The sequence below is a fragment of the Malania oleifera genome, chromosome 12 (assembly GCF_029873635.1).
Source record: "Malania oleifera isolate guangnan ecotype guangnan chromosome 12, ASM2987363v1, whole genome shotgun sequence".
NCBI lineage: Eukaryota > Viridiplantae > Streptophyta > Magnoliopsida > Santalales > Ximeniaceae > Malania > Malania oleifera.
The window spans coordinates 54,634,558-54,656,515 of record NC_080428.1 but is presented as its reverse complement, the minus strand read 5'-3'; the positions used below and the strand labels follow the sequence as shown (position 1 = coordinate 54,656,515).

The 21,958-nt window shown below is 33.6% G+C and overlaps 1 protein-coding gene across 1 annotated transcript in view; it reads right to left on the bottom strand.

Moving 5' to 3' along the window:
* Positions 1–3,610: 3,610 nt before the first annotated feature.
* The window catches only part of LOC131145118 (ethylene-responsive transcription factor ERF091), a 37,468-nt gene continuing 19,120 nt past the window's right edge, over positions 3,611–21,958 (bottom strand). The window contains exon 2 of the transcript XR_009133994.1: positions 3,611–3,817. The gene's annotated coding sequence lies outside the window, so the exon portion shown is untranslated. The remainder of the gene's footprint in view (positions 3,818–21,958) is intronic.

Below are 21,958 nucleotides of genomic sequence, written 5' to 3'. Positions count from 1 at the left end.
TCGCACCATCATTGGAGATCCCAGAGGATGAACTTTATCCATATAGAATTGTTTCAGTATATTTAAATTGATAAACAAAAATTCCTCCATTTAAATGTTCAATGTGTAGGTCAAGACAATATTTTGTCTTTCCTAGATCTTTCATCTTAAATTCTGCCATTAAATAATTAGCAGCTTTAGTAGCTCTTCAGGAGTCTCAACTAAATTCAAATCATCAACATAAACAGCAATTATAGCAAATTCGGATTCTGATCTTTAAATAAAAACACATGGAAAAATTTGATTGTTTATGAATCCTTCTTTCACTAGGTACTCACTTAATCGATTGTACCACATGCGCCCAAATTGCTTTAATCCATATAAGGAACGTTGGAGTTTGATTGAATATAAATTATTAGGTTTCGCTTCAGGAAACTCAAAACCTTCAGGGATTTTCATATAAATTTCACTATCCAACGATCCATATAGGAATGCTGTTACTACGTCCATAGGAAGCATGCTCAGTCATTCAGCGACTGCTAGCTCAATTAGGAATCTAAAAGTGATTCCATCCATTACAGGAGAATTTGCTTCCTTATAATCAATTTCGGGTTTCTGCGAGAAACCTTGTGTCACAAGCCTTACTTTATATCAAGTAATTTCATTATTTTCATTTCTCTTGCGCACAAATACCTATTTGTATCCAACAAGTTGGACATCTTTTGGTGTCTGTACTATAGGTCCAAAACCTTTTCTTTTTAAGAGAGAGTTTATTTCTGATGTGATAGCCTCTTTCCATTTTAACCAATCACTTCTATATCAACATTCATCCACATATTTTGGTTCAGAATCCTCATTACTTCTGATAATGTCAGTAGCTACTGCATATACAAATGTATTATTGAGAACAACTTTATTTCTATCACAAATTTCTCCTATGTAATGTATTGAGATCTCATTATTATTTCCAGGTACCTGTCCCTTTTCAAGGGATGTCTCTTCAGGAGTTTTCTCTTCAGGAGATTCCTCTTCAAGAGGAGATTTCTCTTTAGGAGATTCTATAATAGAGATTTCATTTTCAGGAGAAATGGATTTGTGAATGTCGATTGGATTACTTACCTTTATAACCTCTTCTGGAACATTTATAGATTTCAATTTTCTCCTTCTGGGAGTCTTATCTTTTGCACCAATAGGCCTTCCACATTTAACTTGCGGCTTAGATTTATTAGCCGATTGTTGTCCTTCAGAGACATCAATACGTGTTGGAGTATTTGCAGCAGGTATATGAGATTTTAATATTGCCTTAATATCTGCAAAAGAATCAGGTAACTGATTTGCAATCCCTTGCAAATGTATAATCTTTTGAACTTCAAATTCACATTGATTTGTATGAGAATCTAAATGAGATAAACTCATGGCATTTCATGTGATTTCATGTTGTTTTTCAAGCACTAATTTTGCTCTCCCTAATGTAGGGAATACTGTTTCATCAAAATGACAATCTTGAAACCGTGCTTTAAACAAATAACCCGTTAAAGGTTCAAGATATCTAATAATAGATGGAGAATCAAAACCAACATAGATACCAAATTTACATTGACAACCCATTTTAGTTCTTTGAGGAGGGGCAATAGGAACATATACTGTACAACCAAAAGTTCTTAAATAAGAAATATTAAGTTGTTGCCGAGAGACTAATTGTATGGGTGAAAAATTATTGTAAGCAGTTGGTCTTATACAAACTAAACATGTAGCATGAAGAATAGCATGTCCCCAAATAGATATAGGCAATTTGGTTCTCATAATCATAGGTCTGGCAATAAGTTGAAGTCTCTTAATAAAAGATTCAGTTAAACCATTTTGTGTATGGGTATGAGCAACAGGATGTTAAACATCTATTCCAAATAACATGCAATAGTTATCAAAAGTTTGGGATGTAAACTCACCAGCATTATCCATATGAATCGATTTAATTAGATAATCTAGAAAATGAGCTTGTAATCTAATTAATTGAGAAAGAAGTCTAGCAAAAGCAACATTTTGAGTAGAAAACAGAGAAACATGTGACCATATAGTAGATGCATTAATTAGAACCATTAAGTATCTAAATTGTCCAGATGGTGGATGTATTGGTCCTCATATATCATCATGAATTCTTTGTAAGAAATTGGGTGACTCAAAATTTACTTGTGAAACATATGGTTTGACAATTAATTTCCCTTGAGAGCAGGCTATACACATGAAATCTCTAGACAAAAGAATCTTCTGGTTCTTTAATGGATGACCATATGAGTTTTCAATGATTCTTCGCATCATTACATCTCCAGGATGTCCAAGACAATCATGCCAAAGTGTAAATAATTTTAGGTCATTGCACTTCTGGTGCAAGAAATTATATGATTCAACTGCTTTAATCTTTGTATAATATAGTCTAGAAGATAAGGTTGACAACTTTTCTAAAATTTGTTTTTTCTCAGAAATAATGGAAGTAATGTAAAGAAATTATTTACTGCCTTCATTTGTGGTTTCAATATGATACCCATTGAGTCTTAAATCTTTAAAACTTAACAGATTTCATCTAGATCTACTAGAGTATAAAGTTTTATCGATTTGTACTAAAGTACCATTGGGTAACTTTATATTAGCTCTTCCGGAGCCTTCAATCAAATTTTTAGACCTAAATATTGTATTAACATTTGTTGATGATATTTTCAAATAATGGAAATATTTTCTATTTCGGAGAATTGTGTTTGTTGTAGCACTGTCAGCTAAACAAACTTCTTCCATAGACATCTTAGGCTCGTTCAAAGCTTTAAGATAATTTTCACTACAGCAAATATTTTTAAAAAACTCATTACTATAATAATAGCAACAATTTATCAAAATACAATATTACTTACTATATATATGTCCTAAAATATTATATCATTATTTTCATCTAGATTTACAAGGAAATTAGCAACATCGAGATACACAGAGTTGGACTATTTAGTATCAAGGTCCATTGGAACAATATTATCGACAAAATTTGTTTCAATTTCTTTACTCTTTCCCTTTACTTTTATGGATGCTTGGTATAAATCTACCAAGTGTTTGGGTGTACGAGACAGGTACGCGACCAATGACTTTTTCCTCTGCATTTGTAACATTTAGTTTCATAGTGTTTAGGTCGCTGATTCTGATCATATGCCCTCTTATGGGGGTCATCCCTCTTCTGGAGGTTTGTTACCTCACGTCGATGCCAATAATTATTTTGACCATGGCCGCGACCATACCCACAACCATTCTTGCGGCCTCACCTTCGACAACGAGATGTGTTTACACTCACTTCAAGGAATGGGGTCGAACCAGTTGGACGGGTTTGGTGATTTCTCATCAAAAGCTCGTTATTTTGTTCAACGACAAGAAGACATGATATAAGTTTGGAAAACTTAGTAAATTTCTTTTCCCTATATTGTTGCTATAGGAGTACATTAGTGGGATAGAAAGTAGTAAAAGTTTTTTCTAACATGTCTTCATCAGTAATATTTTGTAACGACCTGCTTAATTTTCATGTTTTTTTTTTTTATATACTGTAACATTTAACATACTCTGATATCATACCATGAACCTAAGCAACGAGAAGCAAAAATCAAAAAAACATAACCATATATAATTGTTTACAATACCAGAGTGCTAACAAGTTTCCCAAATTTTACATATATCACTGTTCCCAAAATATCCTCAACTGGTGAGGGCTATATAAAAACACTTCCAAAAATGTACTCACTCTCTACTGATAGGGCAGTACTGTGACCCCTCTATCTGTGAGCCTGGTCTGCGAGCCTACCTGGATCACCTGAAAAATGATTCAACACTGGGATGAACCAACGCTCAGTAAGACAAAATATGCTATTTCTAGTGTGTGGCAAATGAGTTGCAATATTATGAAAATTTGTTTACATATCATCATGTATAACTGAATAAGTAAATACAGTACAAGTGATAAAATTCATCACCCTTTTCATGTTGCTTAACATAACAATATTGTAGGTTACTATTCAAAATACTTCTAGTGTACATAAGTATGTTCCCAGTCTCTGTAAATCTATATATACGTAATAGTAACTAAAAACTTTTCCTGTGGATAACTGTGTGTCATGATTTAACCCCTCATGACAGGGCTGACCGACTAGGGTAAATCACTATACTCCATCGGTCTGATTTGCCCACCTCAACCCATATCTGATGGGGAGTCTGTCAACGTTAAGGGCCTAGATGATCGACCTACTACTACGTATTATCTAAATAGGTGGTTGCACTCATAACATAACATAATATTTGTAGCAACGGTACCGTGCTCTGTAACTGTATGGTTTAACAGGGTCTAATACTATATAATATACCTCTATATACAACTATCTGATTTACCATGATTGTGAAATAACCGTAATAATCATGATACTGAATAAACTGTCACTTGTAATCCATACGTTATAGTACTGAGAACTGTATATTCATAACACTAAGAACTGCATAATCATAATACTGAAATTCGTATAATCATGGTACTGAGATTCGTATAATAATGATTCTAGAATTCGTATAATCATGGTATTGAAATTCGTAAAATCATGATACTGAAATTCGTAAAAATCATGGTATTGAAATTCGTAAAAATCATATCTCTGTACTATATTCATATTTTCAAGTCACACCATACTTTAATACATAATATTCATGATTTAATAAATTGTATAATATTTTAAAATTTTCTAACATAGCATATTTCTCTTACCTATTCACTGAAAAGCTAATATGGTACACTAGCCTAATACCCGTAGGGCCTCCTACATAACACCCTGAAAATAATATTTGCCATAATAGAATATCAGTATTTCTTCACCTACATCATTTCCTATAACTATCAGAAGGCCAAAAATGGACTAAAAGGCCTTACCCTGAATTTAGGATGAAATCCAACTTCGTTTCACCAACGATCCGCTTCAGCAGACTTGCATAGAATTTCGCCAGGAGCTTCATGGTGGCTTCGAATCGTCAATTTGGAGACTGGTGGGGCCAAAATCGAAGAGAGAAGTGAGAGAGACCATAGGAGAGAGAGAGACACTAAAATTTTCTAAAAAAATTCGAGTTTGCACTATTTATAGGACTAGATTCGTCGACGAGACACGTCACCTCGTCGACGAGTCCTTCAGTAAATTCGTCAGCGAACCTTACCTTTCGTTGACAAAATTCAGAGTAGCCCAATCCTTCACTCGGTATTTTCTCGTCCAATCCTGAAGACCTTCATCGACGAAGCCCTGTATTTGTCGACGAAGCCTAGCAATTTTCCTAAAATTATATTCTCCAACATGCAATGTCGTCGACGAACGCTTCGCATTCGTCGACAAAGTCTACTACCTCCTTCTATTCCTGTTCTCATTTTCCTCCCTCTTATTATTTAAATATTATTATTCTTCGGGTCACTACATATTTTCTCCGCATAACTTTAGCTTCGAGCTAATTTTATGTAGTGTTGAGTTATATTCGCTGACTGTTTTAAAATCTTGCAACCTTAGGTACAACCATTCATATCAATCTTTTGGTAAAATCACTGTTTTTTTATAATCAAACATATCCTTTAAATTTCTCCACAAGACGAGTGGGTCTTTAATAGTGAGGTATTCTGTTTTTAATTCTTATTCTAAATGATGTCAAATAAAGATCATGGTTTTAGCGCGATCTTGTTAGGATACAGTATTTCCATCTAATATTTTATTTCCTAAGTTCATTGCATTCAAATGGATTTTTACATCAAGAATCCATGAGAGATAGTTGTTACCTTTGATGTTAAGGGGAACAAACTCAACTTTGCTTAGGCTCGACATTTGAATAAATTAACAAAAATAAAGCGATTTAGAAAAGAGAAACATACTAACTAAAATAATACAGAATTAGTAATATAATATTTTTTTTTCAGAAGATTAAAAATATACCCTCTTTAAGAGGTAATCAATTACTATCTCTTCTGGAGATTAAATCTATTGTCTCTTCAGGAGACTTATCTCTTCGGGAGATTAAATATATGACCTCTTCAGGAGGACTATTTTACCATCTCTTCTGGAGATTGGTAATATATATATATATAGACAACATAGAAATTAAACCAGCCATTGAGGCGGTATTAATAAACAAAAATAAAACTGTCCATTAAGGCGGTATATATATAAATATATCAGCTAGGTAGAGCATCGTGCTGATAACGTGTTATAAAATAATACAAGAATAAATAAACGTGGATAATCAAAAAGTAATGAAGATAGCAAAATAAAAATAAATAAATAATAAATAAAAGTTAGACCAGATTTACGTGGTTCGGTTTATACCAACTTCACGAGCGAATAGGATCTAAAATCCACTATTTTAAGAGGAATTACAAAATATACCTGACTTTTGTATAAATATCTCACATTCTTACCTTACAAAATATCTCACTTTCTCTTTTCTCTCCTACTCTTTCTTCTCTATTTTCTACACGCTAAATATTCTGCACTCTGTATTTTGTACTCTGCACTCTTCGTTTTTCCTCTCCTTATCTCAATCAAGTTATTCCCTTTATATAACCGTGGGAGAAGCAAGTGGGTTTGTCTGATAATAATAATGGATTCACATGCATGGGAAACATGAGGGAGATGGGGCAGGTATGTTGAAGACATGGATGGTGACATCCGCCATTCATTTCACAACAACACATTTTATAAAGACTTTTTTCACTAAAATTTAAATACAAGAAATTAGATCAAATTAGTATTTTTAAAATATCAAATAATGAAGTCGAGTCAATTTGGTGAATAAAATTTTCAATTATATACGCATTCCAGCCCTAAAGTGCAAATGATCATTCTGCCTTCCTCAATCATGATTCCAATTTAATTAAATTAACTATGGAAAGAGTAGTAATAATTGTAGCCACTCCATCTTATCCGGGATTTATATAACACAAATGGGTAAAAATCCATTAATGCAATAAATGAGGAAAATACAGGAAAAATAAAAAATACAAGGAAAATGAAATTTTTACATTAGAAATAAAAAAAAAATAGAAAAGGAAAAAATGAAATGAAAATAGTGGGCGAGTATCTTCAACTTCAAACATTCAAGTACAAAAGGAAGATATGCAATTAGACATGTGGGGATTACAAATTAAAACATTTGATTCAATTTAAATTAAATTTGACTAATCAGATTATGTGCTAATTGATCTAATCAATGTTAAATTATGTGATCCTCGAGACCTATAAATAGTGGGCTTCTGAGGGAAGACAAACACACGAATACAAAGAAAAGAAAGGAATTGCTCATTGTATAATTGATAAAGAATTGCTACGAGTTTGAGTATTTGAAATTGACAAGGTGAAGGAAAAAAAGAGATCAAGAAGCTTGAATTACAAAAGCAGTGGGAAATAGACAGAAGGGGATTCAAGAAAAGTTTGGACAAAGAAGGAAGCAGGACAACATTCTTAAATAAGAGATTGGTTCCTTAAAATTTTGTGTTATTTAGTTTAATTTTAGGGATGTTTAAAGATTGAATTTTGCCCCACGGGCATGGCGCGGTGGAAAGGCATCAACAAGTAAAAAAGAGTATCAGGAGTTCAATTCCAGGTAGATATACTCACAGAGCCAATGCTACTTGTGGATGGTGAGAGTTTACTCTGTAAGCCAGCGGAGACCGTGGATGATGAGAGTTCACTTTGTGAGCCAGCGAGGAGCGTGGATGGTGAGAATTCTCTATGAGCCAGCGAGAACTGTGGATGTTAATGGAGATGTGTCCTGAGAATTGGGTTGGCCAAACATCCAACTAATGCACAGAAGCTGTGTTCGCATTCCGGAATTTGCCCTTATCAGCGAGACCTAGGGGCAGAGGACGCTGATCCGTAGGTTTGGTGCCACACCAGGGGGTTTGAAGGGCTCGTTGGTGGTTAGAGTTCCTATGTAATAAAAAAATTGAATGCTAGAATTTAAGTTTAAATTTGAACAATATTTGAACAGAACTTGGTTTTTAACCAAATCAATTTATGAAAACATTACAGAATCATCTAAATAGGTTGGGGTTTTTTACTCGAATCTGAGGGAGTGGATCTAGATTTGGATCCAAATACCTATATCTAATTACCTGAGATCCAACCTAAAAATCTAGGTCAACTTGCCTCGAGTCTAATTCAACTGACCCGAAAACCCAACCTAAGTTAGATCCAAACACTTAGAGCCAAGTCAATGTTGACTTGGGTTAGTTTAGCCCAATCAGCCCATTTCTTTTCTCTCTCGACCCAAATGGATTTTATTTTAATTTAACCCATTTCAAAAGTCATTCCCCAATTAGTCTGCGACCCAATTTCGAATCCAAGCCCATTTCCAAACTGCCCAATAACTAAAGCCCAAACCCAGCTTGCCCTGGTTCTAGCCCAACCAAGTTTGACCCAAATATACCAAAAACTTATCCTGGCCGAATTAAGTCGGCCCCAACATGACCAAGCCTAAACCTAACTGACCTAACATAGCTAAGCCAACATAACCCTGACTTTCACCAAACCCTAATACTAACCCGAGCTTAAGCCTTAACCTAACCTGGGTTAGAACCCAAGTCAATCAACCCTCAATCCTTGTTTGGACCTTAGGAAAATCCAAGAAAATAGACCAACAAAAATCTAAAAAAAAAAAAACTAGAGAAAACATAAAAGAAATGGAAAATAAATGATATTGGGAAGGAAAGTAATTACCTAGGGGATCCTTTGGATCCACTTGTGGATTTAGTGGCTTTGAGGCTCAAAGGATATGGCAAAGAGCTCTTGCTCTCTGCTCTTCGCAGGGTTCGTTAAATATTCAAAAAAGGAGAAAGAGAAAAGGTTAGAAAAAGATATCTAATAAAGAAATAAGAGGAGAGAGATGAGATAGATCAAAGGGAGAAGAAAGAAAGAGAGTTATGAGAAATTGAAAGAAAGAAAAAAGAAGAAGAAAACATAGGATGAGAAAGAGAAAGCAGAGAAAAGAAAGAAAGATTGGAGGGGGAAGAAAGAAAAAATTGAAGAAGAGAGAAACAAAAAATAGAGAAGGGAAAGAGAGAGTGGGAGATAGAGAGATATTTGTGCGAGAGAAAGAGAGATAAAGAACATAAGAGGAGATAAGAAAGAGAGAGAAGATAGAAAGAGAAAAAAATGGAGAAAAAGAGGAAAGAAGAGAGTGAGGAAAAAAAATAGGTTTTTATATATACTAGTCGGAAACATGTCACCGTATGGGCGATAACACGTGTCATGCTCAGGATCGTACATCTGGAAAGTGAGGTGGTATAATTTTGGTTGTCTAATTTGTGTTTTTTTCCAAAGGATCGAATCACTGTCATGTCAACGATCTATGTCAAAGTCCTAGCTAAAACTCCCGAGATCAACCAGGACTTGCCACATCGTAGGTGACATCACGCTAAAGTCACCCTACTGCAAAAAAAAAAAAAAAAAAAAAAAAAAAATAAAAAAAATAATAATAATAATAATAATAATAATAATAATAAGTGCCACATGTCACCAATGCTAGCTGACACATGGTCACCATTCCCCAACTAGATCAAACCAGTTTGACCTCCATTAACCTGAGTGACCCGTTGACTCAATTTAGACCGATTGAACTAATTTGACTTTTTTGAATTGCCGATTCAGTTTATTTAATTTTAAAATTGGAAAATAGTAAAAATAAATTAAAAAAAAAACCAAGAAAAATATTTTAAAAATAGAATAAGGAAAAATAAAAACATCAAAAATGAAGGAAAAAGTCTTTAAAAATTTTAGAAAACTGTAGAAAAATGTTGGAAAATTTTCAAAAAATCCTAAAAAATTTTGTAAAATTTTAGGAATGTCTTAAAGACTCTTTTTAATCAAATTTGATGAATTTTTTTATTTATTATCTGTATATATTCTATTTTTGTGTGTGTGTCCCAATGATTAAACAAAGGGTAAAGAGTTATTTCAGACCTCACCTATATCAGTTCTTAGTGGAATTGATCAAATAAGATCCCCTCTTTTGGAGATCTTATTAGATATACCTAAATTGCACCTTATTTTACATTTTATTTTAAAATTTTAATATTTATTTATTTTTAAAAGGAGTTAATTAAGATCATTATATTCAATTCAAGGATAATTCATAGTTAATTAGGTACCTTCCATAAAACTAGTATGTAGGGGTGCTAGTACCTTCCCCTAGTAGAACTTAAATCTCAATCCCAACTCTGGTAAATGCAAATCGAGACTACTAGTTCGTTGGCTTAGGATTAGTTTAGAGACTAATCAACGAGTAAAAGTTAGGTGAACTAATTGCATTTAGTTAAATAACAAGTTAGTGGCAATTCTATTGAACTTTAATATTATTATTCAATTCCTCGCCATTCCGGACCCTTCTCCGAGACATTGTGATAGTTTGGTAACTTCACTAGGGATTTAAAGGTCGAGCCATTAATTAATTATGAATTATCCCAAATATGAATTTAATGTTCAGTTTGATTACTCCATGATATTTTATTTGTAAATATGAATGGATAAGTAGGTGAAGGGTATAATGATGTGTTGGCATTAGAGCGTAGACTTTTAAATCAAGTACACACACTTTCACGAGCCCTATAACCAAGCTTTACCCTTTTAGGAATTGATAGGGGTGTAGGTCGTTAGCTTCCATGAGACAAAGTCTTTGGGGGTGCGGGATTGCTCTGCTCAGCTTGTACTTTATCCAAGGGGGTGAATTGGGTATTTAAAAATTCTTCTTAGGTTTGGTCCAAATTCCACAACCAGTATTATACAAACCTAAGGTCTTTCTATATATTCATAAGCTCAATCAATCTCAATATTAAAACATAAACATTCAAGTGTTGGAATTTAGAATGCGGAAATTAAAAGCAGATACAAGAAATGTTATCAGGGTTTGGCCAACTGCGCTTACGTCCTTGCCTCAAAGTCACAAGTAAGAGGATGTCACTATGACTCACTTAACGGGTGGAGCGGCACCTAATACAACATCTTACTAGGATGGTGCACCTAGTTCTCTTAACCGGATGTGAACCAGTGTGAGACTATTCACAAGGCTAGTCTCCCTCTTCCGACCATACGTTGAGAATACAACCAATAAAATATTTGTGTACAAATAAATTGCTTCTAAAAAAAACTGATGTGTACACCAATAAGCTCAATATGCACTCACGTATGATATGAAAATAAGCTCAATGTGAGTATGATAATTTTCTCATAAAATAACCTTTATATAAAAATGTTTATGATAAGTACTCAAAGATTTTAACCCAAATAAGAAATCCCTCCAAAAATATTTTTCTAAATAAAGTGCTGGATAATCTAGGGTTTATGGCTCAAAAATATTTTTACAAGCACAAGAAAATGAGTCTTTGAATCTTGCAATGGATGTGCAAGATTCACAAACAAGAAATAGTTTTTCTCCAAAGATGTTTATCAATGAAAATTTATGAAGAAAACTTAGGATTTACTTTCAAGATAATGATTTTAAAAAAAAGTGAGATATGAGAGAATAAGCAATATGATTTGTAAAAAATAAAATGCCCAAGATAAAGAATACTCTCTTGAAAATGATTTTTCGAATAAATAACAAAGAGAGGATGAAAAATTAGATTAGGACGATGAAAATATGATATAGAAATTTCAGAGAATTTTTTAACTAATCATCTTACTAATTTTGAGTTATGAAGGGGTATATATAGACTTGAGTGAAAATATAACCATTGGGGACAGAGAGGTCATTTTAGAGAAAGATTAATGATGTTTAATTAAAATTAACCTCGTTTACATGTGGTAAAAAATTGACCAACCTGAGAGGTTCAATTGACCATATTTAAGATTCAATCGACCATATTACTGTGTTCAGTCGACCGTGGCAATTTTAAACTGTAGTTTCAGTTGACCATCTCAGAGTGATTTTGAACCCTTCGAGGTTCGGTCGACCAAGGCTGAGGTTCGGTTGACCGTGGCCACTTTGAACTATGAGTTCGGTCGACTAAGTTATTGGGGGTCAGACATGTGTGAGTTCAGTCGATCGTGGAAGACACGTTCATTTCAGAAAGGTCGATCGAGCGAAGTCAACATATTGACTTATGGTCAGTTCAGTCTACCAAGGCTTTTGTACTGCTTAGGGTTCAGTTGACCGAAGCTTTGATTTTGGTCAACTTTCTCAGTTCGGTCGACCGAGGTCAAATGACCTTGCGATGGTCGGTCAACCGAGGCAAGTGAAATTTCAATTTTGCCCTTGAGGTTAGTTATGGTCCTTGTCCGGTTCCTTACGATCGAAGCTTTTGAATTAAGCCAAAAAATCTGGTGTCTGTAGACCTTCGGTCAATCGAAGTTTTTGTAAACTTCGTTTTAGCCCTAATCTTTGACCCTAACAAATTAGTTATTTAAGAAAAGAGTTTCTATAAAAAGTGTTTGTCCCTAGGGTCAGTCTACAGTCATCCTGAGTTTATCATCCATATCATGCATGTCATGCATTATTACAAACCAAAATATAAAACCAAAATGCAATACAATGAAACAAAACATATCTTCTTCTTTTGCTCTTCATTTTCCCATGGAACATGCCAGGAGTATATACTTTCTTTCTAGCATCCACTTCACTTTCATGTGCGTTCTAAATGATTAACCTGTGCAAGTACCTAAACACACACATTAATAACTTGTGATTTGTCATTATCAAAACCAATTATCGGACTCAAAAAGTCAACACCTATTGTTGATAGAGAATAGAGTTTGAACCACACATATGTGACTCTAGTTGCCTCCCTTAGGATAGAGCTTTCACTACTAAAAAAAATTAGTTTTTAGTGACGAAGCCAAAAGTGTCACTAATAATGAGACATTAGTGACGAAAATCAAATTCGTCACTAATAGTTTAAGTATTAGTGACGGTTTTTAAAATTGTTACTAATAATGCTCTTTTAGTATGAAATTGAAAATGTCACTAATATTTTCGTCACTAAAAACTCATTTTCTCGCTCAAACTATCACAGGAAAATATTAACGACAATTTTTCGGGTATTAGTGATGAACATTTTCATCACTAATAGTGGCATATTAGTGACGGTTTCGATCTGTCACTAATATACTACTTTTAGTGATGGACCATCACTAAAAGTAGTATATTAGTGACGGTTTATAAAAATCGTCATTAATATTCTTGACATTTTTTTTCCGCCAAAAATTTCATTAGTAATGACGGTTTATAAAACCATCACTAATAGTCTTAACTTTTATTTCCCACCAAAAAATGCATTATTAGTGATTTTTTTCATAATATTTGGATTTAGGAAAATTAAAAAATGCCCAACCAAGCTTGGCCAAAATATAACAAAAACTTACCCTTACATCATGCTAATGTCACCTTATTGCATAATAATAATAATAATAATAATAATAATAATAAGTGGCACATGTAACCACCACTGGCTGACACGTGGCCACCCTTCCCCAGCTGGGTTAACCTAAGTTGACTCGTTGACTCGATTTAGATCGGTTGAACTAGTTTGACTCTTTCAAACGGTTAGTTCAGTTTATTTAATTTTAAAATTAATTTTTAATTTTTAAAAATTGAGAAATATAGTAAAATTTATGAAAAAATATTTAAAAATCAGGAAAAAATAATAAAAAATGTATATCAAAAATGAAGGAAAAAAACTTTAAAAGTCCAAGAAAACTACAGAAAAATGTTAACGAATTTTTAGAAAAATCTAAAAAATTTGAAAATATTTTAAAAACTCTTTTTGATCAAATTTGATGAATTTGTTTAATTATTATTTGAATATATTCTATTTTTGTGTGTATACGTCCTAATGATTAAATAAAGGATAAAGAGGTATTTCAAATCTCACATATTTTAGTTCTTTAGGGGGGATTTATCTAATAAGATCCCCTCCTTTGGAGGCCTTATTAGACAATCCTAAATCTCACCTTAATTTATATTTTCTTTTAAAATTTTACTATGTATTTATTTTTTTAAAAGAGTTAATTAAAACCATTAGATTCAATTTAAGATAAAGTCATAGTTAATTAGGTATCGTTCGTAGAACAGGTATGTTAGGGGTGCTAGTACCTTCCCCTCGTATAACTAAACTCTTGATCCTAACTCTGGTAAATATAAATCAAGACTATTGGTTCCTTGACTTAAGATTAGTTTAGAGACCAATCAACGAGTAGTAATTAGGTAAACTAACCGTACTTAAGTAAATAACAGGTCAGTGGTGACTCTATTGAGCTTTAATATTATTATACCTTACCATTACAGACCCTTCTCTGGGACGTTACAACAATAATGATTCAGTTATTCTTATTTGCAATGGTGACTATCTACCACTCTTAAAACATTAAGGTTGTGTTTGGTATCCAATAATGAAATGGAATGGAATGTGTATTCCAATATTTTTATTTCATTCCCATAATTGAAAAGATTTATAGAAATAAAAATGTTCATTCTCTTAGACTCATTCTTCTGGATCTTCATTAGTCCTATTTCAGCTGCAAAGCCTCTTCAATAAAGACCTCTTTCTTTTCTTTCTCCCCCATTTCTCATTTGTTGATTGAAAGAGGATAAGCGCTATCCATTGAGTAAAGGGAGGGGAATCCCCATTCCAACTTGAAGTGGGAATACGAAATTATTGAGGAATAATCATTTTAAAAAGTTGTGACCACTTTAAGAGCAATTTAGACATTTTGACTATGACTCGGATAATTTTTATAATGACTCACGTTATAATATAAATTATACCAATCATGTTGTTTATAATTTATAATGATTTTGTATGTGCTTATATATTAAAGTATGTATTCATGAGAAAGAAAATTGAAAATTGCTATTTTTTCATAAGAATCTGCCCTCTTGATAGGTCATACTTTTATATGTTTCTAGAGACCCCTAAACTTGGTGTTATTTGTTTTTTATTAAAAAAAAAAAAAAAAAAAAGAAAGAAAGAAAAAGATGATTTTATATAAAAAGACAGTCGGTACATTTAAAAACTCAAACGAGGGAAAAAAAATTAAACAGAGATGTTGAAAGGCCCGTGAAAATATATATATATATATATATATATATATATATATTATATTTTTGTATATAACCATTAAAAATAAGTTCAATTCACATGAGTACACTTGCTAAATAGGAAGTAATCAAAACACCACTGTTAATATAAACGGAAACTAAATTCTCCTGGTTCATCTTAAGAACATTGAAATCAGATATGATTTTGTGTGAATTAGTTCTGAATTAATGTTGAACAAGTCATTGAATCTAAAATCTCAAAAAAAAAAATTTTAACTATTTGGTATTTGATACATGAATATCTATTTTTTAAAATTTTAACCTTCTCAATACTTAGGAGTATAAATATTTGATAAACTTAATAAGCAATTGCATAAACTAAAGTTTTTAATTTGATATAAATAATGTTTATTTGCCATATATTTAATTAATAATTATAAATAAAAATAATATAATTTATTATTGAACAAAATATATATATATATATAATTTATATTTTAATTTTAATTACTTGGGTATTGAGTTTTTTTGTCATTTTATTTTTTATAAGGGATAGAATTGAAAAAAAAAAAAGGACATCCGAGCCTAAATCAAACATGTTTGATTCTATCACAAGAATTTCTAAAAATTTCAAAGTTACCATTAAACAATCTGATGCTTAATAAGTTCATTTATTTAGTAAATCAATTCATACGCTGCCTTTATTCATAGATTATTCATATTAAACAAATACTTCTAAAGTCGGGATCCACAACTTCCCATCCCTAATTAACCTCCAAACTTTTCTCTCTAACTGGACATAGACGGATTACAAGTTTCTTAATAATAGGATTTGATTTCATATATATGACGATCAATTCATGACTTTAAATACATAGCACACTCACCAAAAGTCAAGTTCATTGCATTTAATAATTAACTTCTATTAATTTCATCAATGAATACATTTATTAAAACGTAAATTTAAAGACAACTTTTGTCTATAAAATAATTTCTATTACTTTTTACCATCTTTTCATTTTAACGAATAAAAAATGATATGCAGTCAACTAGAAAAATTCAAAAGTGTCAAAAAAAAAATATTTAAAATAAGACAATCATGACATCTTTAAAAGATTCTTGCCCTCAATTTTTATTTAATGGAGCATATAACTCTTCACAACAATGTAAACTAATAATCAAATGCACACCTCCATCAATATACCAAATTAAGGACTTACCATTATCTTTACATTTAATCCAATATATGTATTGTTAAGCTAAAATGGAAATGGAGAAAATATAGAAATGAAAAAAAATGGAAACGCTTTGGAGAGGATGAGCCGCAGCGGAGGAGAATGAGCGTGCCAAATTTATTCCATAAAAAAAAAAAAAAAAAAAAACACACACACACACACACACACACACACATTTATCACGTGCTCAAATAATCCATTAAAAATCATGTACTCATTATCCATTAGAATGTAATAACTCATTTCCTTCTATATCTATCCTATGTATTTATAAATAAGAACATTTGTATTGTGTGAAGAGTGCAAATGAAGTGAGTGAGCGAGGAGTGTGAGAGTGCTGAAGGTGAAAGAGAGAAAAGTGTGAGAAGGGTTGAGTTGAGTGCGTGTCTCCTCTTGTTTTTCTCCCAGATTATAGTATATTCGATGTGCCTCGTGGACATAGGTTAGATTACACCGATCCACGTAAATCTAGTGTTCTTATTTTGTGTGATTATTTTGCTTGTGTGTATGATTATTGTTCCTAGATCCCTAACAAGTGGTATCAAAGCCAGGTTGGAGCAAAGTCGCCAAAACAGAGCAAAATTTCCAGATCGGAGCAGATTGGAGGTCCCAAGAGTTATATTGTGCTAATTACGTGTCTAAGGAAAATTCTATCTAAGAAAGTGAGACTTAAGAGATCCATTGTAACCCCCCCCCCCCAACTTTCTTGAGAATTTACCTGGTGTAATTTAGTACAATCATCACTAGGCTTCACTGCCACGTTAACAGACACGTCAGCACTAGGCTCTATTGCCACATCAACAGACACATCAGCACTAGGCCCACTACCATGTCAGTGCCACATCATCATTGGGCCCCACTTGCCACGTCATCATCTGGTCCCACCAATTGCGTCAGCAATTTGTTAACAACGTTAATTAACGTCGACAGTACCTGTGTCAGAATATTCTGTTAAGTGGGAGTATATTCCATTAAGTTTAACGTAAAGTTGATCGATTTTGACTAAAAGGATTTACCAAATTTTCTTTGAACGAATTGAACCATTTCTAAGGTTTTCAACCATTTCGAATTCAACCGTATGGTCCATTTGAGTTGATTCCATCTCTAAATTGACGAATCGAGATGTCGAACGAAAATAGCTCAAAGATTGAGATGTTTAATGGCACCAACTTCAATTTCTAGAAGATGCAGATCGAAGACTACTTGTTTGGTAAAGAGTTGCACTTACTGTTGAAGGGAAAGCTAGATTTCATAAAGGAGGACAAGTGGGAGTTGCTTGATCGAAAAGCTCTCAGAACTATCAAGAATTCAAGATGATGCTGGCAAAGTTTGTTGCCTTCAATATCAAGAACATGACAACCACCAAGTCTCTTATGGATGTGCCCTCCAACATGTATGAGCAGTCATCAGTCGCTAATAAGGTACACTTAATAAAAAAGTTATTTACCATGAACACGTCCGAAAGTGAAAGTTTTAGTAGACATCTAAATAATTTCAACAAGTTGTCAGATCAACTCACCTCAGTTAAAATCAAGTTTGATAGTGAGATCTGTGTCTTACTGATTCTTAGTCAGTTGTTTAAGAGTTGGAAAGGTATTGTTACTGCAATAAGTAATTCCGCGGGAAAATTAAAGCTGAATTTTGATGAAGTCATCAGCATGATTTTGACAAAATAGATCAAGATGTCAAACACTGCTTCCACTTCAAGTTTAGCATTGAATGTGGAAAGCTGAGGGAGAGATTCATGGAAAGGAAGCGGGCATGGGCGATCAAACAATCGCGGCAAATCTAGGTCTAGGCAATCCAAATCCAGAAATCCCAAAAGGTTCACAGGGCACAAAGAACATTTAGTGCTGGAGATGTAGAAAGTTCGGTCATTTCAGAAACCAGTGCAAAGGTCCAAGAAAGGAATATAAGGCGAAGACAGAAGCAAATGTTGCTTCAGAAGAAGGTGATATGTTGATATGCTCTTTGGAGAGCAAGAAGGAGTCTTGAGTCTTAAACTCTAGAGCCCTATTTCATGTCACTTGCAGTAAAGATTGCCTAGAGGAGTATATACCAGGTGACTTCGATAAAGTATACATTGGCAATGATCAACCTTACAACATAACTGACAAGGAAATTGTGAAGATTAAGATGAACGGGTCAGTATGGAAGCTGAAGGATGTCAGATATATTCCATACCTAAGAAAGAACTTGATCTCAGTTGGTCAATTGGCAGATGAGAGATACATCACAACATTTGTAATCCCCCGGCCTTTGATACGGCCCCAAAGTGCTACTATACATACATATCCTGTACAAATCTTGATAACATACATAACTACCCGCCCTAAACAGGAACATACGTGGTATTTCATAATGATCCGTACTCACATATATTTCGGAAAATATAAACATTTATATGGATTCTATTAGACATACCAAAGTATCTAATTGTCCTTTACATACATTAACACGTACGTAAAACATAAATTGTATTACATTCCCAAAATGAAACCTATAGTGGCTAAACAACCCAGAACTCATACAAAACTTACGTCAACTAACCAGACGCTACGCTCCAAAGTCTTTCTAGAAGACTATGACCGATTTCCTATAACTCCTAAAACAAAGGTTGTAAGATTGGGGTGAAACACTTCTTAGTAAAGAGGAAGATATTACATCAGTATGTGACTATACAGTTATATTCTTGTTTGAATATGGTTACATAAATTGCAGATTCTCTATACTGTAATATATATATATATATATATATATATATATATATATATAGTGTATATATATAACTCCCAGATAATATAAAACCCAGCATCATTACAAGTGAGAATTCCTAAGGTTAGGGTAGGGTACATGCTCATACACAGTACGATCCCTCCGCCCGGTACTCAGACTTGTGACTTTGCTCACTAAAGTGTTTAAATCATGTATATGCATATTTAGAACACCGTCCAGCTCGAAACTATTAGAACTATGCCAGTAACTCCCCATGGCAAGGGTTGTGCGATGATCAAGCCTTGTTCGTGTAGGCATTATCAGGCATCATAACATACTGCAGTCTGACTTAGCCATCACCACCCTGATCCCTTTTGACTGGTGGCCCTTCTTACCAAGCCTACTACTAGGTACCCACACTGAACAATAACTACGTGTGGTTGCATTGTACCTTTGTTTTGGCAACGGCACCGAGCTTATATAATATAAGCTTTTTAAGGCTTCATATACTATTGAGACTAGCTGCAGTCTCAATATCATATATACAATTTACATTAATACATAATAACCTGTGCAATTCTAGTAATTTCACAATCTCATTCATGCATACTTTCATTCATACTGTGATAAAAATCGGCTTGTAACCTCTCAGTTTTACCTTTTTCTCATACTTGGCACGGTATCTAACTGACACCCGTTTTCTACATTTTCTGATAATCACTTAGAACCTTAGTCCTCATAGTTCATATACATACATCTCAAATTAGTATAAATTCAATTCATATCATACAACACATTTATTTGGTCAATTATACATTTCATATAAACTGGTTCGTAAAATATCATTTTTGCTGTTATTAAGAGTTTCAAACATCTCCTACTTTAGTTTTAGTGCAAATAAAGTAGTTTAAGAAATTTGGAGATCATATGCCAAAAACCCTATTTTTTGCTAAAATCGTAAGAATCGGCATTTATACCCGGTAAAACTTTGCAAATAAGTAGTAAATAAGTATATATAAACATAAGCTACATATCCTGTGGTTTCGTTTTCTAAAAATACTGATGTAAACAAATCCCCTTACCTTTTTCCTAAAAATCAAAACATGAGCGAATCAATCCAAAACAACGACACGAAAACCTCAAAACCTAAAAATCGAAGAACAATACTTTAATATAATCTTATTTACTACAGATCTACCAAATCAAAAACGAATTCAGATCCTTACCTCGATTTTAGGGAAAGTCCCAAATATCCTCAAAACAACGATCTGATCCGCTATAACTATAGAGTTTCATCCCCTAATCCACGCAAAAACTTTCGATCGTAGAAACAGATGACGAAAGGCGAAGGATCGGAGAGAGAGAGAGAGAGAGAGAGAGAGAGAGAGAGAGAGCTTTTGGGTTTTTTTACCCCCTAAGCAACCAAAAATGATATTTATAGAGCCTTTGACCAAGTCAAATTCATCAACGAAGGAACCACTTGGATTGTTCGTGGACGAAGCTCTTCTTTCGTCGACAAACCTCATCCAAATATTTTCTTAGTTCGCTCAGTTTTTCTTCGTCGATGACGCTTTGAATTTTGGAGACGAAGAACTGAAGGAACTTTGTCGACAAATATACTGGTTTCGTTGACGAACCCTGCTGAAATTCCTTTTTTACTTTTTTCTTATTTATTTTCCTTATTTACGGGTTCAGGTCTCTACAACATTCATTGGCGATGAATGGAAGATTTCAAATGGTGCATTGACGATTACAAGAGGTAAGAAAAGTGGAACGCTTTATGTGACTTCTAATGCATGTATGTTTATTTCAGTTGCTACAGGAAATGTCGATAACAACATTTGGTATCAACGACTTAGTCATATCAATGAGAAGGGACTCAAGGAGATGCACTCAAAGGGAAAGTTGAGTGATCTACGGTTGATATGTGCAAGGATTGTATACTCGGGAAACAGAAGATGATTAGTTTCCAGGCATTCACTAGTACCCCAAAAAAGGAGAGACTTAAACTAGTCCACTCAGATGTATGGGGACTAACAACCATCTCATCCCTAGGTGGAAGGAATTACTTCATGACGTTTATTAAAAGATCATTCTTGGAAGGCATGAGTCTACTTCCTGAAATACAAATCCGATGTCTTTGATGCTTTTAAAATTTGGAAAGCAATGGTTGAAAATAAAACTGGTTTAAAATTAAGAAGCCGAGAATCGATAATGGTAGTGAGTATGATGACACTAGGTTCAAGAAATTCTGCTATGAGTATGGTATCAGGATGGAAAGAACTATGTCAGGTACGCCTTAGCACAACGGTGTAGTCAAGCGGATGAACCGAACATTGACTAAAAGAGACAGAAGCATGCGTATGCAGTCAGACTTACCAAAGCAGTTCTGGGCAGAAGCAATCAATACAGCAGCATACTTGATTAACAAGAGTCCATCAGTACCATTGGACAACAATCTACCAGAAAAGGTATGAAACGAAAAAGAGGTGAGACTTTCTCATTTAAAAGTTTTTGGTAGTGTAGCATATGTGCATGTTAATGATCATGTCACAAACAATTTTGATCCAAAATCTTGGAAATGCAACTTCGTCAATTACGGTGAAGATGAGTATGTGTATCGCATTTGGGATGATGAAAATAAGAAGGTGATTAGAAGCAGAGATGTGATCTTTAATGAAAAGGTGATGTACAAAGATAGACACACAACAAAACCAACAGAACCCATAGAACCAGTTCAAAATGAAACAACCTATGTAGACTTCGATGATGTCCTAGAAGGTGTCACGACACAATAGTGAAACATCGAGAATCCTTAGGTAAAGGAGACACAACAGCAAAATACCGAGATTTCTCAAGCAAAGGAACCTGTGGAGCAGATTGTCGCGCCACCGTCTCCTACTCTAGCTCTGGAGCTTAGGAGATCTTCTCGGTAGCATGTACCAAATAAGATGTATGTG